The following is a 14015-nucleotide window of genomic DNA, read 5'->3' on the forward strand; positions in this document are numbered from 1 at the left end:
CTAAGTTCTACTGAAAATTCACATGGATTTCTCCTTAAAATTATCTGGAACTGCTTTCCAAGTAGTTCCTAGTCCAATTTGTACTCAAGAAATTGTTCACAGGCCTACTTGGAAAAAAGTTCTTTTAATAGTTCTTCAAAGTAACTGTATCCTGAAAATCTAGTCCCGGTCACCCTGATTATTTAATTTTGCAGTTTAATCTGGACTCCTCAAAGGTGTGAAATCGCAAATAAAAGTGTGCTTTGATTATGTATAGTCCAAGTTTCTTCTGCGTACTTCCAACTAAGAACTAAGCAGTGTAGCACTGTTACAATTTTTATTTTTAACGAATTTTACATTGCAATTCAAGCGGGAATGGCGAAAAAAGTGACTTTAGTGACTTTTTGTCGAAAATAGGGACTTTTTAGTGACCACCTTCAAAAAAGTGACAAAGTCACTAAAAAGTGACCCGCTATCAGCCCTGTATTCGGTTCCGTCGAAAAAGAGCGTAAAAGAAAAGAAAGATCGGGTGCATGATTGGAAAAGAATTGAGAAGCGGGACTCGTCGTTGCAACCATAGGGTAAACTCAGCGAAATCAAATACGAGATAGGGAGAGAATTGGTTCGGATTGCTGGTATACCAAAGATGAAGGATGGCACTTGCCTCTACTCAGCTGGATATCCGATCGTGCCAGAGGCAACGAACGATGCCATTGAACGGGAGAAAATCGATTCGGCTTTGTCGAGAGAGTACATCAGATACCGATTGCTTACAATGGTTCACCGACTCCGACAGAGAGCGTTTCAGTTATATATATATAGAAAGAGAAAGAACAGATAAACTGAGAGAACATATCGCCGAACGAGCAACGAAGAATGTTCCCTTCGACCAGTCAGAACTTTTGCTACCTCGCTTCTGCTCGCTACCTGCTCCTACGATGTCTCATTTTGAGATGGGACGAAAGCAAACGAGAGAGAGACGATTCGGTTTTGAGAGCATCGACTGAGGGTTGATGCTGCGGAGACTGTAGCTCGTCAGACATTCTGTTGGCTAAATTTAACGCAATCGCACGCGTTTTAAATTAGTGAAAAAAAGGAATTTTTCGGTACACAGCAATGGCTACGAAGCGTCACGACAGTAGTGACTCCAAATCGCGATGATAAACAAAATACGACGGCCAAAGCGCGATCCCGGAGGCTGTACACGACGATGCTGACGAAGTTTGACTGCGTGGTAATGGACGACGAAACCTACGTCAAAGCCGACTACAAGCAGCTTCCAGGACAGGAGTTTTATACGGCAAAAGGAAGGGGAAAGGTAGCAGATGTTTTCAAGCACATGAAACTGTCAAAGTTCACAAAGAAATATCTGGTTTGGCAAGCCATCTGTACCTGTGGCTTGAAAAGCAGCATTTTCATAGCTTCCGGTACTGTCAACCAAGAAATTTACGTGAAAGAGTGTTTGAATAAACGTCTGCTGCCTTTCCTGAAGAAACACGGTTGTTCCGTACTGTTTTGGCCGGATTTGGCATCTTGCCATTACGGTAAAAAGGCCATGGAGTGGTACGCCGCCAACAACGTGCAGGTGGTTCCCAAGGACAAGAACCCTCCCAACACGCCAGAGCTCCGCCCAATTGAGAAATACTGGGCTATTGTCAAGCGGAACCTAAAGAAGACCAAAAAAACTGCTAAGGGCGAGCAGCAGTTCAAGGCAAACTGGCTTTCTGCGGCGAAGAAGGTGGACAAGGTGGCTGTACAAAATCTGATGGCAGGGGTCAAGCGTAAGACCCGGCAATTCGGATTTGGAAAAGCGGAAGCCTAACTGCATATTTTTCCTGAATTTTATACTAATTGAACTTGAAAAAGAAATTTAATTTGATTTTTTAAATAAACGATTTCACCGATTTACACGCGTTTTCCCTTGACCAAATTTTGACCGTATCACCCTTTACTCGGAACTTCACTGAATATAATAAAACAATCTAAAACTATCTAAATTTCTAAGAAGTTCTCTGGAATTTCTTGAAACTATCGGTGCTTGCTAAAAGTTTCCGCCTTTTTTAATTAATGGAAGTTCATGGATTATCTCTAATCAACTTAGCAAAATTTACGATTTTTTTTAAATCTTGAAACTTCCATGATGTAACACCTATGAAATACTCTCACATTTTCCGGATGTTCATACAATTTTTATTGCGTTCCAGAAATTTTCGCTGAGCGAACCGAGTTTCAAAAAATTCCGGTTTCTGCAATCTTTGAAATTATTTTAACTGCCCTTTAATTCTCTGATCTGTCTAAAACTCTCAACTCTAATGAAGATTATGGTTCTGCTTTAAAATAAATGGAATTCTCTAAACACCTTTAAACTTCCCTCGAATTCTCTGGATTTCTGTGAAGTTCCTGAAATATTTCTGAAATTTTCATAAATTTTCTGAGAATGATCAATCTTGAAATAAATTCACGTTTAAAAAAGTTTAAAATAGTGACTTATTACAAGAAAAATTGACTTCAGTGACTTGGCCTTAAAAAAAACTTTTTAGTGACTGCCTTGAAATAAGTGACCAAGTCACTCAAAAGTGATTCGCTACCAGCCCTGCTTGAATGAACACAACCGCACCCTGCATCTCTGCTTTGTGAGTGCTCGTGATACAGCTCCTTTATTCTCCATGGTACTCGAACCTTTAGTCAAGGAAGTGCATCATCCCCCACTAAAGCAGGGTGATCGCGATTGTGATCGTGATCGAAAATAATATTGTTCATTATTTCATCAGCACTCCAAACGCTGTGTCATATGACCTCCGTAGAGCTGACCATCGCAGTATTGTCCATGTGCTGTCTAACCTAGATTGGGAGCATATTCTAGCTCCTGTAGACGTCAACATTGCTACACAAGCCTTTTCTCACGTCTTGGCATATGTCATTGACAGGCACGCTTCCAACAAGATCATCCATATCGACTCTCGAAAGATCTTCGCTCGTTGAAAAGAACTAAGAAGGCTGCTCTCAGAAGATTTATTAATTCCGCACACTGCCGCTGAAATGCTACTATATCAGACTCAACCACGAGTATAAGCGGTTAAGTCGTCTCTGTTATCAACGCTATCAAAGGAGGATTCAACGGCGGCTAAAATCACACCCGAAATCCTTCTGGAACTTCGTAAATGAGCAACGCAAGTAAGTCGACTTACCCTCTTCCATGACTTTTAATGGTAATAGTGCTGGCAATCCACAAGACATTTGCTAGTGAGTTTGAAGACGAGCAACTCTCCGCTAATCTCATTACTTTCACGGCCAGTAATGTTCATTTGGTCAACCAAACACTTAGCGTTCTCGAAGCCACTACAGATACGATTTCTAGAGCAGCATCTAAACTTAAGACTTCAGCTAAGGCTGGACCCGATGGGGTTCCGTCGATTATTCTTCAAAAGAACATCATTTGTCTTTTAGATCCACTGCGCCAAATATTCCAGCTCTCTCTTTCCAGCGGCATCTTTCCGTCTTGCTGGAAGACTGCAGATATGTTTTCTGTTTATAAAAAGGGAAGCAAACGCGACGTTAACAACTACCGGGGAATCACGTCGCTGAGTGCTGTATCAAAACTTTTTGAATTTGTTGTCATAGATCAACACGGATTCATAACTGGGCGTTCCAGAACTACGAACCTGCTGTCTTACATCACAGACAGTTTAATTCCTCGGACTCAAACGGACGTTATTTACACAGATCTTACGGCAGCCTTCGATAAGCTGAACCACGAAATTGCGATCGCTAAGCATGATAGACTAGGCATCGATGGAAATTCTTTAGAGATGGTTTCGTTCATACCTCACGAAGCGCCAACTGACAGTAGCTTTGGGTACTTGTCGCTCAACAAGCTTCTGCGCAAAGTCCGGTATACCTCAGGGTAGCCATCTGGGACCATTGGTATTTCTCCTTTACTTCGACGAAGTTCACCATGTTATCACAGGGCCACGATTATCGTTTGCAAACGATCTGAAAGTTTTTCTGCGCATCCGGTCACTCGCCGACTACCGTTCTTTCCAAAATCAGTTTGACATCTTTGCTGACTGGTGTAGTCTAAACCGACTGGTGGTCAACCCAGCTAAGTGTACAATCATTACTTTCTCACGCAAGAAACAACCGATTATCTCAACTACAAAGTACTTGGCACAACTATCGAACGGGTGCATTGCGTGAAAGACTTAGGCGTTTTTCTGGACTCAAAGCTGACATACTCACACCATATATCCTATGTCGTCGACAAAGCGTCCAGAACTCTTGGTTTTGTCTTCAAGATTACTAAGAACTTCACAGACATTGACTGCTTGAAATCGCCAACATAACCAACGGGAAGGGGAAGACTTCCTCTACCCCGATAGTGACGTTCATTTGAGTGAGCGAGCCTTGGCTTTCTAGAAATCATCGAGAGAAGTCATTGTTTACAAATGTTGTTACGCCCTAATTCCAGCTCTATCTAGAAATATTCGTTCAGGGAACTTGTTTTCCCATGTGGAAAATGATTATTGGGACTAATTAAGCACCATATAAAAAAATAAGCTTTTTTCGTTGGCATAGACGTGGCGCAAGGACTCGAAGTCCAAAATGTCGAACGTTACGCTTTTTCAAATAAAACATATGCTGAAACTGAGATAGAATAAGACAGAATGAGAGAGAAAGAGAGAGAACACGAGAAATGGGAGATGAAAAAGTAAACTTTTTCTCTAAATAGATATTCAAGCGAACAACGAGTTAGAACAGGATTTCGAGTTACGACAGTAAATAATGTGGGAAATGTGATCGAAGTAGCCTAGATACCCACCGAGTGATAAGAAGAGCTGACTGTATATAAAATGTGATTTGATTTCAACGTTAAGTATTACTAGGAATCCTTGTAAACAATTTGTTCTTTTCTTCATGTTGGGAAGATGTTGAAAATTTACATTTACATACATCTAGGTTTTGGAAATTATCCTTGGAGGAGTCGAACTCTAAATGTCACCGAAAAAAGATCAATTTTTGATATGTTACATAATTAGTCCCAATCATTATTTTCCACATAGGAAAACATGTCCCCGAACGATTAATAAAAATAAACTGTAGAGAGTAGCTAAAGACGTCTGTCTTTGTTAGTAGTTAAAGAAGAAATAAATTTTATTTAAGACGTTTACAATTAAGTATAAATGTCAAGGCTTGCTTCGATTGCTAACAGCTTCGCTTCAACACTCCTCCTCAAGCCGCAGAGATTGCCATCATCGTACGGCTCTCTTCAAACTTCCTCTGCAATGGTTTGGTTAATCCATAAGCGATCTGCTCCTCCGTGCCAACGTAAACCAGTTTCACCACACCACGATCCAAAGTGTAACCACCACTCTTGGCGATTGCAATACAGCTTCGGTTGTCGCAGCGGATTTCCATTTCTCCTTCTTCGTTGAATAGCGCAGAAAGTCCTCGCCACCAGGACGCTTCCTGTACCGCAGCCGAAACGGACATATATTCCGCCTCACACGTCGATAGCGCCGCCGTAGGTTGCTTCTTGCATGACCACGAAATAGCACCGCCTTGAGCCATGAAAACGTTGCCGCGTCGCAGTAGCCGACTATGCTTGAATCGGCATGCTTGTTGTAGACCAACTTCAAGTTTGAGGTTCCACGTAAGTAACGCAAAACATGATTCACCGCATTTCAGTGCTTGATACCTGGATTATTGTTGAACCGACTGAGGGTAGTCACAAATACATAAGACACACGACAGCTTCCTGATACGGAATATCCTTCATAGCAGCAGATTCCTCGTCATCCTTCGGGCCCGCATCCTTGGAAAGTTTCTCACTAGTGTTCATCGGTACCTTTACTGGTTTGCACCGATCCATGTTGAACCGCTTCAAAATCGTTTCGATGTAGGCTTCTTGATCCAACGTTATCCTGTCAGTTGTTCTGCCGATCCGGATCCCAAGACAGTGTTTCGCAGGTCCCAGATCTTTCATCCGGAAAGTGTTGCTTAGCTGTTGCTTCAACATATTTTTCCATGTCTCGTAGTTGCTGAATATCATTAAATCGACTACATAAATAACAACAATAAGAATTTTGCCATTTTTAATGCAGACGTAGACGAAAGGATCGTATTGCGTTGAAACCAGGACAAATCGCCACATCCAGTTTGTGGTTCCAAACTCGGCTGGACTGCTTCAAGCTGTACAACGCCTTGTTCAGCTTGTACACCTCGGTCTTCCTTCTTCCGTCAACGAAGCATGGGGGCTGTTCCATGTATATTTCCTCGTCGAGGTCACCCTGCAGGAAAGCCGTCACTGCATCCATCTGGTCGATCGTGAGGTCCTGCTTGACAGGTATCGCAGCAAACTATAGCGAACAACGGGAGCATACGTTTCATCGTAGTCTACCCCCTTTCGCTGTGAGTAACCTTTGTTGACACAGTCTCGGCCCAGAAGCCTTTCGAAAGCCTGGATTCGAATAGGAGACACCGCGCTTTCTCGACGATGGTCCGATTGGCGCGCTCAGCCAATCCGTTTTGCACGGGAGTGTAATCGTTGGTCGTTTCGTGTCGGATGCCTTCTTTCTTCAAATAACCTTGGAAACCATTGTTCAGATACTCCTTACCATTGTCAGTCCGTATTGTTTTCAGCTTCTTGCCACTTTGACGTTCGGCCATCACGTGGAAGTAGTTGAAAACTGCTAACACCTCGGCTTCTGATTTGGTTTTCAGGAAGTAGACTAACATGCGTCTAGTTTTGTCATCGATGAAAGTAATGTAGAACCGATTACCGCCCATCGAATCCATCTCCATCGGTCCACTGATATCCGAATGAACCAGTTGTAATGCCTCCGACGCACAGAATCCGCTTTTTGGAAACGGCAATTTCGACTGCTTTCCCATAGGGCAAACGCGACAGTCTGCAGCGCTAGCTTCAACATTCAGTGAAATCAGTGTATCAGTGTAATCCCTGTCGCAAGGCCACCAGCAAGCTTCTTCAAATTTCCGACACCAAGATGACCCATGCGTTTGTGCCAGAGATCAGACTTCCAGCAGCATTACACGATAAAACTCGTGTGTTATTCGCCGCCTGGTCCAGCTTGAATTGATTGTTGGAGTGGCTTCCAGTTGCCACCAGCTCGTCGTTTGCGTTGTGCACTTTGCAGCCATCGTTGTTGAAAGTTACGGAATACCCCTTCTGCACGATTCTGCTGACCGAGAGAAGATTCGCCGTCAACTCAGGAATAAACTGCACGTCACTCCCTGCAACGTTGTCTTGAACACCGATCGAAGATTTGCCGTTTCGTAGGCAACGATATCCATCATGCCACCGTTAGCTGCAACAACCTTACCATCTGCTTGATCCAGATTTGTGAGGAGCTCTTGATTGCTCGTCATATGTGCATACGCCGCAGAATCGAAAATCCAGTCGTTCGCATCCTTCTTGCCAAACGTAGATAGAACCGTGCAAAATGTTTCACCTTTCCTTGAATCCTTGCAGTCCCTGGCGATGTGTCCGTACCGAGCACATTTTCTGCATTTCGGGCCCTTGGATGAAGTAGGCTGCTTCATTCATCCGGGAGGCCAGCCAACAAAATCATACCAATCCAGAGATCCGGAAGCTTGAAACCGATGCCGTTCAGCTGGTGTGCTGTCGAAATTACCTGGTTCACGTATTCTTCCATTGATCCACACGAATCCAGATCCGGCTTGATGAGCTTGTGGAGCAAACCGATCTGCTGAGAAAGTCCTTTGTCCTCGAATGCCGTTTCCAACTTGGTCCATGCAGCATGCAGCCGATTCCGCGTTCTCAATATGCACATAGATTAGCGGATCGAGAAGCAAGATCAGTTTCAACCGCGCTCGCAGATCCTTCTGCACATCCACCGGTCCGAATGCTCCGTCTGGTTTCTGCTTCGGCTTCACTGCATCCCAGAGTCCTTCCAGCTGAAGAAAAGTTTTCGCTGCGAACTTCCATGAGAACCAGTTGTCCCGTCCAGTCAACCTCTCGATGGAAGGAATACTTGAGGAACCGCCTTGAGAAACTCCGTTGGAATTCGAACTCGTACTCATTTTTCTTTCTTCTTTCACGACAGGCCCATAACCTGTAGAGAGTAGCTAAAGACGTCTGTCTTTGGTAGTGGTTAGAGAAGAAATAAATTTTATTTAAGAAGTCGTCTCCACTCTACTCGATCCATGGCCACACTTCGCCAACCTCGTAGTCTGCGAAGGGTCCGCAGGTCGCCTTCTACTTGGTCGATCCATCTTGCCCGCTGCGCGCCTCTTCTTCTTGTTTCTGTTGGTTCCCTTTCTAGAACCATTTTCACTGGGTCGTCGTGCGGCATTCTTACGACGTGCCCAGCCCACCGCAGTCGTTCAATTATTGCAATGTGGACGATGGATGGTTTTCCCAGCAGCTGGTCCAATTCGTAGTTCATTCGCCTTCTCCACGTTCCGTCATCCATCTGCACTCCACCGTAGATGGTACGCAACACCTTCCGTTCGAAAACACCAATGGCGCATTGGTCCTCCACGAGCATAGTTCAGGTCTCGTGGCCGTAGAGGACCACCGGTCTAATCAGCGTCTTGTATGCAGCTCTCAGTAAGATACTTGAGAAGACATTTGGATCCGTCCAAGGTTTCAGCCAATACACGCCATTCACCCCGACGGCCAATTTGCAGTGAAAACTTAAATTTCACGAAGTTCAAAAGTTCCGTGCGATAGGGGGAATCTTCTCCATCTTGGCATTAAGCCGGGAAAGTTTACTAGAATTTTTCCTGGATGATGGATCATTCTCATCATCCGGGAGAAAATCAAATTGATTGCTCAAATTAATTTCATCAGAAAGGGGATCAAGAGATTGCCCTTTTCTTTTGCGCTTTTGTGGCAGTAAATTTTTTTATCTATCGATTGACTTCCAAGCAGATTACTATAAGAATCCGAAGGATTACATCGGGTAGGGTCCAAACAAGGATCGAAGAGGAATAAGAGTCAAAAAGGGTAGAAAATTTACAGGTAAATCGAGCACTGAAAAGTGCTGTTTACACACTAAGATTATTTTACAGATTTCTGTAAAATTTTACCGAAATCTCAACAGCTGTACGTTCGGTAAAGAATTTTACAGTTTTCCTGTAATTATTTACAAATATCTGTGAAAAAATCACAGATATTTGTGAAAAATTACAGGAAATCTGCGAAACTGTTTTCAGATTACAGATTTCTGTAAAAATTTCTAAGTGTGTAAATTTGTTGTAGCTTGAGGTAGTAGTAACACTTCTTTCAGCAAAATGGCAAAAGATCACCATGTAGACTAATCAAATTAACGCTAATTTGGCCACCCTGCATTTGCTAATTTCATGAACTGCTCGACAGTAAATAGCGAGTTTCGTGGAACCTGATCCTCGGTTGTTCCTGAACTATTCTTGACAACATCTGCGTAAGATTCACCAGGAATCGTTATTGCAGACAGCACATCGTAGATGGAAGTACTGACTTGTTGAACGTGAGTCTGGCTACAATAGGCACAACGAACTTTTGATGTTGTGTTCGCTTTTGCCGGTAATCGGCACTGCTGTGTGTTGTTAAAACTCACCACACTTCACGCATTTAGCTTGAAGGTTACAGTTTCGCATGCCGTGTCCAAAGTGTTGGCACCTGAGAAGCGGCGTCAGCCTTTTTTCGAATGTACACATGCCAGCTGACGATGACGTTGAATAGCGATCTAGTTTTTCTAAGCTCCTGCAACTTGACGGAACCCTTAGCGAACTGAAACAAGTAAAGTGCGTTACCACCTGTTTTTGACGATGTTAACAATACCACCTCGGAAGGTTCGATTCCCTTGTTTTTAAGTTCGATTTTCTAGTCATTTACCCGCCCAGTGGCAGGCGCGTAGGCAACATGTTATACCGTGACAGCGGGCCCAGCACAGCAAAATAAACGATTTGAGCCCGGGACATGCTGCCTACTGTCAAACGCTGCTTTTGGTATAGGACTTGTCATTAGCCTGAATTTACCTCAAAAAGAGGGAAGCCAGAGACAAAAATTTTCAAATGAATCTCATCGCTGGTACATTGACGTCCAGGCAAAGTTGTAGGAAACTGGATTTTCTATTTATAAAAAAAAAAACTCACAATAAACAAAATCACAAATTTTCGTCAAAATATGAAAACAAAACAAAAACGATTAAAAACATCAATAACAACAAAAAATACATTGTAAAGTTTTTTTAAATTTATGTTTCATGAACTTAAGTAAAAATGTTTGAACTTTTTTTTGCGCAATATTTATATTTTCTAAACAAATATGTTTAGATTAAAATTAAAAAAATATTCATGAAAAAAACTTCAAAATTTGTACTAATAGTCTATGTTCTACAATTTCCGTCTATTCAAATTCAAATTTCAAAGGAAGAACCTAAAACTTGAATGCATGCACATTCAACAAACGGTTCTTAATCACGTGGAATAGATCAACTCTTTCTTACCAACCTAGAAAACAAAAGGTCAAAAATTCCGGCAACTTACGTGTTTTATGATTGCGACATAGGAAGAACGCGAACATCAACATTGTAGGCGTTCCTGGGGTTAATCACCTTCCAGTAATTATGCTGTAAATGCGACACCAGAAAAGCCATTTAAACGGACATTCATTGTCTAGCAGCCAGTACTACTTTCCACCGGTCACGTGTTGCAACACATTCCTGCGGTAATCCTTTTCCCCCCTTTGCTCTTGTGCTCTTCAACCAAACTCGAAGTAGGAATGAACAATAACTGAACAGAAAGTGTTTACTTACCCTATGTATCCAAGCGCAGGCAGCCTAAAAAACGGTTCTTCCTCTCAATTTGTTTTTCTCTCTCTGGATAACCAATTCGGCTTACTCTTATTACACTTTTCGTTTCACGAAGAAAACAGAAATTAGAAGAACTGCGATTCAGCGAATTTCCACCACAATAATCATCATCATCGTCGTCGTCGTCATCGTCATCGTCATCATCATCAGCACACCTTTGTGGTGAGGATTGACTGTCAGTCCAAGGCTTTCGTCCGTTCCTCACCAACAACCTCACTCACTCTACTGGCTTAAGTCGTGTTACTTTCTGCTACAATTACACATGAATAAAACTCGCAAACGTCGCCGTCGACAACAACAATCATTGAACTTCGTTCCTCTTTCTTGCGCTTTTTGCGACGACTTGTTTTCCTCATACGCGTGCTGTTATGATTTTTTCACTTTCGCGTATTTCAACCTCTCCGTTCCGTTTGTGCTTCCTCCTCTTCTTCTACCAACGCCTTCTCCGGCTCCCCCGAGGCCATCCACCAGCGAGGCGCCCCTTCCGGACTCAGATCCTCTGGACGCTCCGACCGGTCAAACACGACACAAGCAGAAACGGATGACGATGGTGGTGACGGCGATGATGAAACTGGATTAATAGACAACAGAAAGGCAACACAAAGAGATTCGCATGAATAATATGGTCTGCGCTGGCTTTCCCCGCACCTTGAGGGAAAACGGGTCGTGAGAAACTTTGGAACGCAATTTTTTCGGGTCACGAAAGCTACCGCGCTAAAAAAGAAGCAGAAATCATTCACTTTGAGACGGGAAAATATTACTTTCGTGCTTTGAGACACAAACAAAGCGTAGCACTGCTAGCGGGGTCTGATGCTCCCCGGAAGGCACGGAATGACGACGAGTAATTTTCCATCAATCAATGCACACCACAGCCGCTAGCACTATTCCGGGAATCGATTATCAAATCACACCCAAGTACATCTCGATCCCACGGCCCGGAATAAAAAAAACAAAAACTAATCCTCCTGTTCCGCACTACACACTTCCGGACAAGCACCAGCGAAACAACCTTCCGGAGTCGCTTTCGCTTGCAAAACCCGTTTCGCGAATCGCAGCTAGGTATTCATTTTGACACGAAAATTTCACAGCGCACTCGGAAATTTCACCAACCCACACGGCACGAAACTCACCCGGAATTCGGTACACTGTGGCTGCGGTCAGCCAGCACCAACGCAGGTTCCCTAAAACTGTTTCGCGGAACGGAATGTGATCCGTTTTTTCTTCGTTCGTTCGCGTGACGATCCGACGAGCCTCTCTGCTGACTGCGGGTTCCCAAAGCAAAGATGGCCGCACACACCACACAAAACAGTACTGTGCGCGAAAGTTTGCTTGCTTTTCTGATGGTTCTTTTCGTTCGTTGCTTTTTCCTCGGCTGTTTGCTCTTTTTCTTCCGCGTGTTCTTCTTTTGTGCGTTCGGTGAAATGGAGACCTTTGACGTTTACTGATGGTGGACGGATTCGTTTTTACCGCACGCGCTCCGAAAAGCAGAATCCAACTCCTGCCGAAGAAAAAAAAACTTCGGCAGGGATGCCAAGTGTTTTAAAGCAACCGTACACTCAGAAAAAAAATTAAACTAATTAGTTTAAAAATCACACTAATACCCCGTTCACATTACAGCCTATATCACGTAATATAGGCTGTCTTGCAATGAGCACTCATACATAGGATTTCCAGTGAAAACTAGATGTATGAGTGCTCATTGCAAGACAGCGTATATCACGTGATATACGCTGTAATGTGAACGGGGTATAAAACGCTATTCACCTGGTTGACCCCAGGCTTCGTTTAGTTGCCAACAAAACGAGCCCAGTATAAACTTGAAGTATAAGGGGTATAGTTTATCTTTTGAATATTCATGCGTAGTTTACCGGTGGATTATCTATACAATGTATTTGATCACTGTCCTTTTAATTTTGGTATTTTTATTGATTGAAAAGCAATAAATTCAAACAATGTATAATTTATTTTCTTAGAAAAGTGAAAACCTTGGTGAAGCAATCAAATCTTTTGCAATCGTGCTCCGGATCAGACTCTCTGGTCGACCGTTTTCTTGGTTCGGATTTGGACCCGAGAAGCTTTAGTTTGAACTGCTTGGCAAAGGATTTCTGGGCAGGCGTTTTGGTACGTACGATCTCCTGTTCCGCCGAGGCATCCGTTAGCATATCCGTTGCGGAACGGATGACCTCCTTGATCGACTGCAATTCTACCATCGATTTTCGACGCTGCTTTTTGTTCAACTTCACACGATAGTTGAAATCGAACACGGTCGATAATCCGGCGGAGGATACTTCATTCTTCGGAGAAGTCAACGATTTGATCTTTTTCGAGCTGAGCTTCTCGAGCCTTACGACCGGTATGGCTCGAAGCAACTTTTCGACGGAAGCCCCTCGTGGCAGTCAAATCTTCTTGACCAGTTACCAGCTCCCACGAGGCATCCCTAGAACAAATGAAAAATATTCAGTATTCCAATACCGATTCACCCACCTCCGCCTCACTTACTTTTCCGGTATATAAATCATACGCTGCTGCATCTCCTGGCTAAAGTCGTCCTTGTTGCTGCACAAAGGGCACTTGAGAAAGTACCCCGCCGAATGGGGAAGCTGTGCCACGCAGCTCCGATGGAACCAGCCATTCGGACAGCACGGGGCACGAATCGATTCCAGCTTCCTGTAGGTCCCATCTCATCGTTGCAAATCCCACCGGCCTCGGTCTCAGAGTATTTCACCTTATCCACCAGCGCTACGAGCTTATCGCACCACGACTGGAACGTATCCATGGATCGCACGTATGCAACAGGCACCTTTTCCGCATCCCACAGAGCGTATGAAATTTACAGAAGCACTGCTCTACGCAGCAAGTAACGGTAGCATACCGCTCCTTGCAGATGTAGCACTTTTGTCCTCGGATACGAGCTTCCTCATTCCTGATGTCCTCCTCCATGAATCCGAAGATTCCCTCCTCGTCTTCCCCATGATGGACCAAATTCGACGTCAGCAGCTGAAATAAATTTCCCATTAGCTAATCATTCACAACCTAACAAATGTAAGTAAACCTACCAGACAGCGGTAGAGCACCCGAATGCGCCACTTTTTGTGAAACACCATGAAACTCAATCCACGGATTCCACGTAATGGTCAGATTTTCCACCAGTTCCAGTCTAATCGACACAATTTCCATAATATGCACTAATGACCGCCA

At 43.6% G+C, this 14015-nt stretch overlaps 1 protein-coding gene across 2 annotated transcripts in view; it reads right to left on the bottom strand.

Annotated features, from left to right (window-relative positions):
• Positions 1–12159, bottom strand: part of hrg (hiiragi) — a 39106-nt gene extending 26947 nt beyond the window's left edge. Inside the window, exons 1-2 of one of the 2 annotated variants that reach the window (XM_065222083.1) lie at positions 11948–12159; positions 10761–11388 (exon numbers count right to left, since the gene is read on the bottom strand). The gene's annotated coding sequence lies outside the window, so the exon portion shown is untranslated. Of the gene's footprint in view, positions 1–10760; positions 11532–11947 lie in introns of those variants that run through there. The other variant, XM_065222082.1, reaches the window with a different exon arrangement.
• Between the last annotated feature and the right edge of the window lie 1856 nt (positions 12160–14015).

Source organism: Ochlerotatus camptorhynchus, unplaced genomic scaffold (genome assembly GCF_037179485.1).
Source record: "Ochlerotatus camptorhynchus isolate MF236.1 unplaced genomic scaffold, CSIRO-AGI_Acam_v1.1 ptg000156l, whole genome shotgun sequence".
Taxonomy (NCBI): domain Eukaryota; kingdom Metazoa; phylum Arthropoda; class Insecta; order Diptera; family Culicidae; genus Ochlerotatus; species Ochlerotatus camptorhynchus.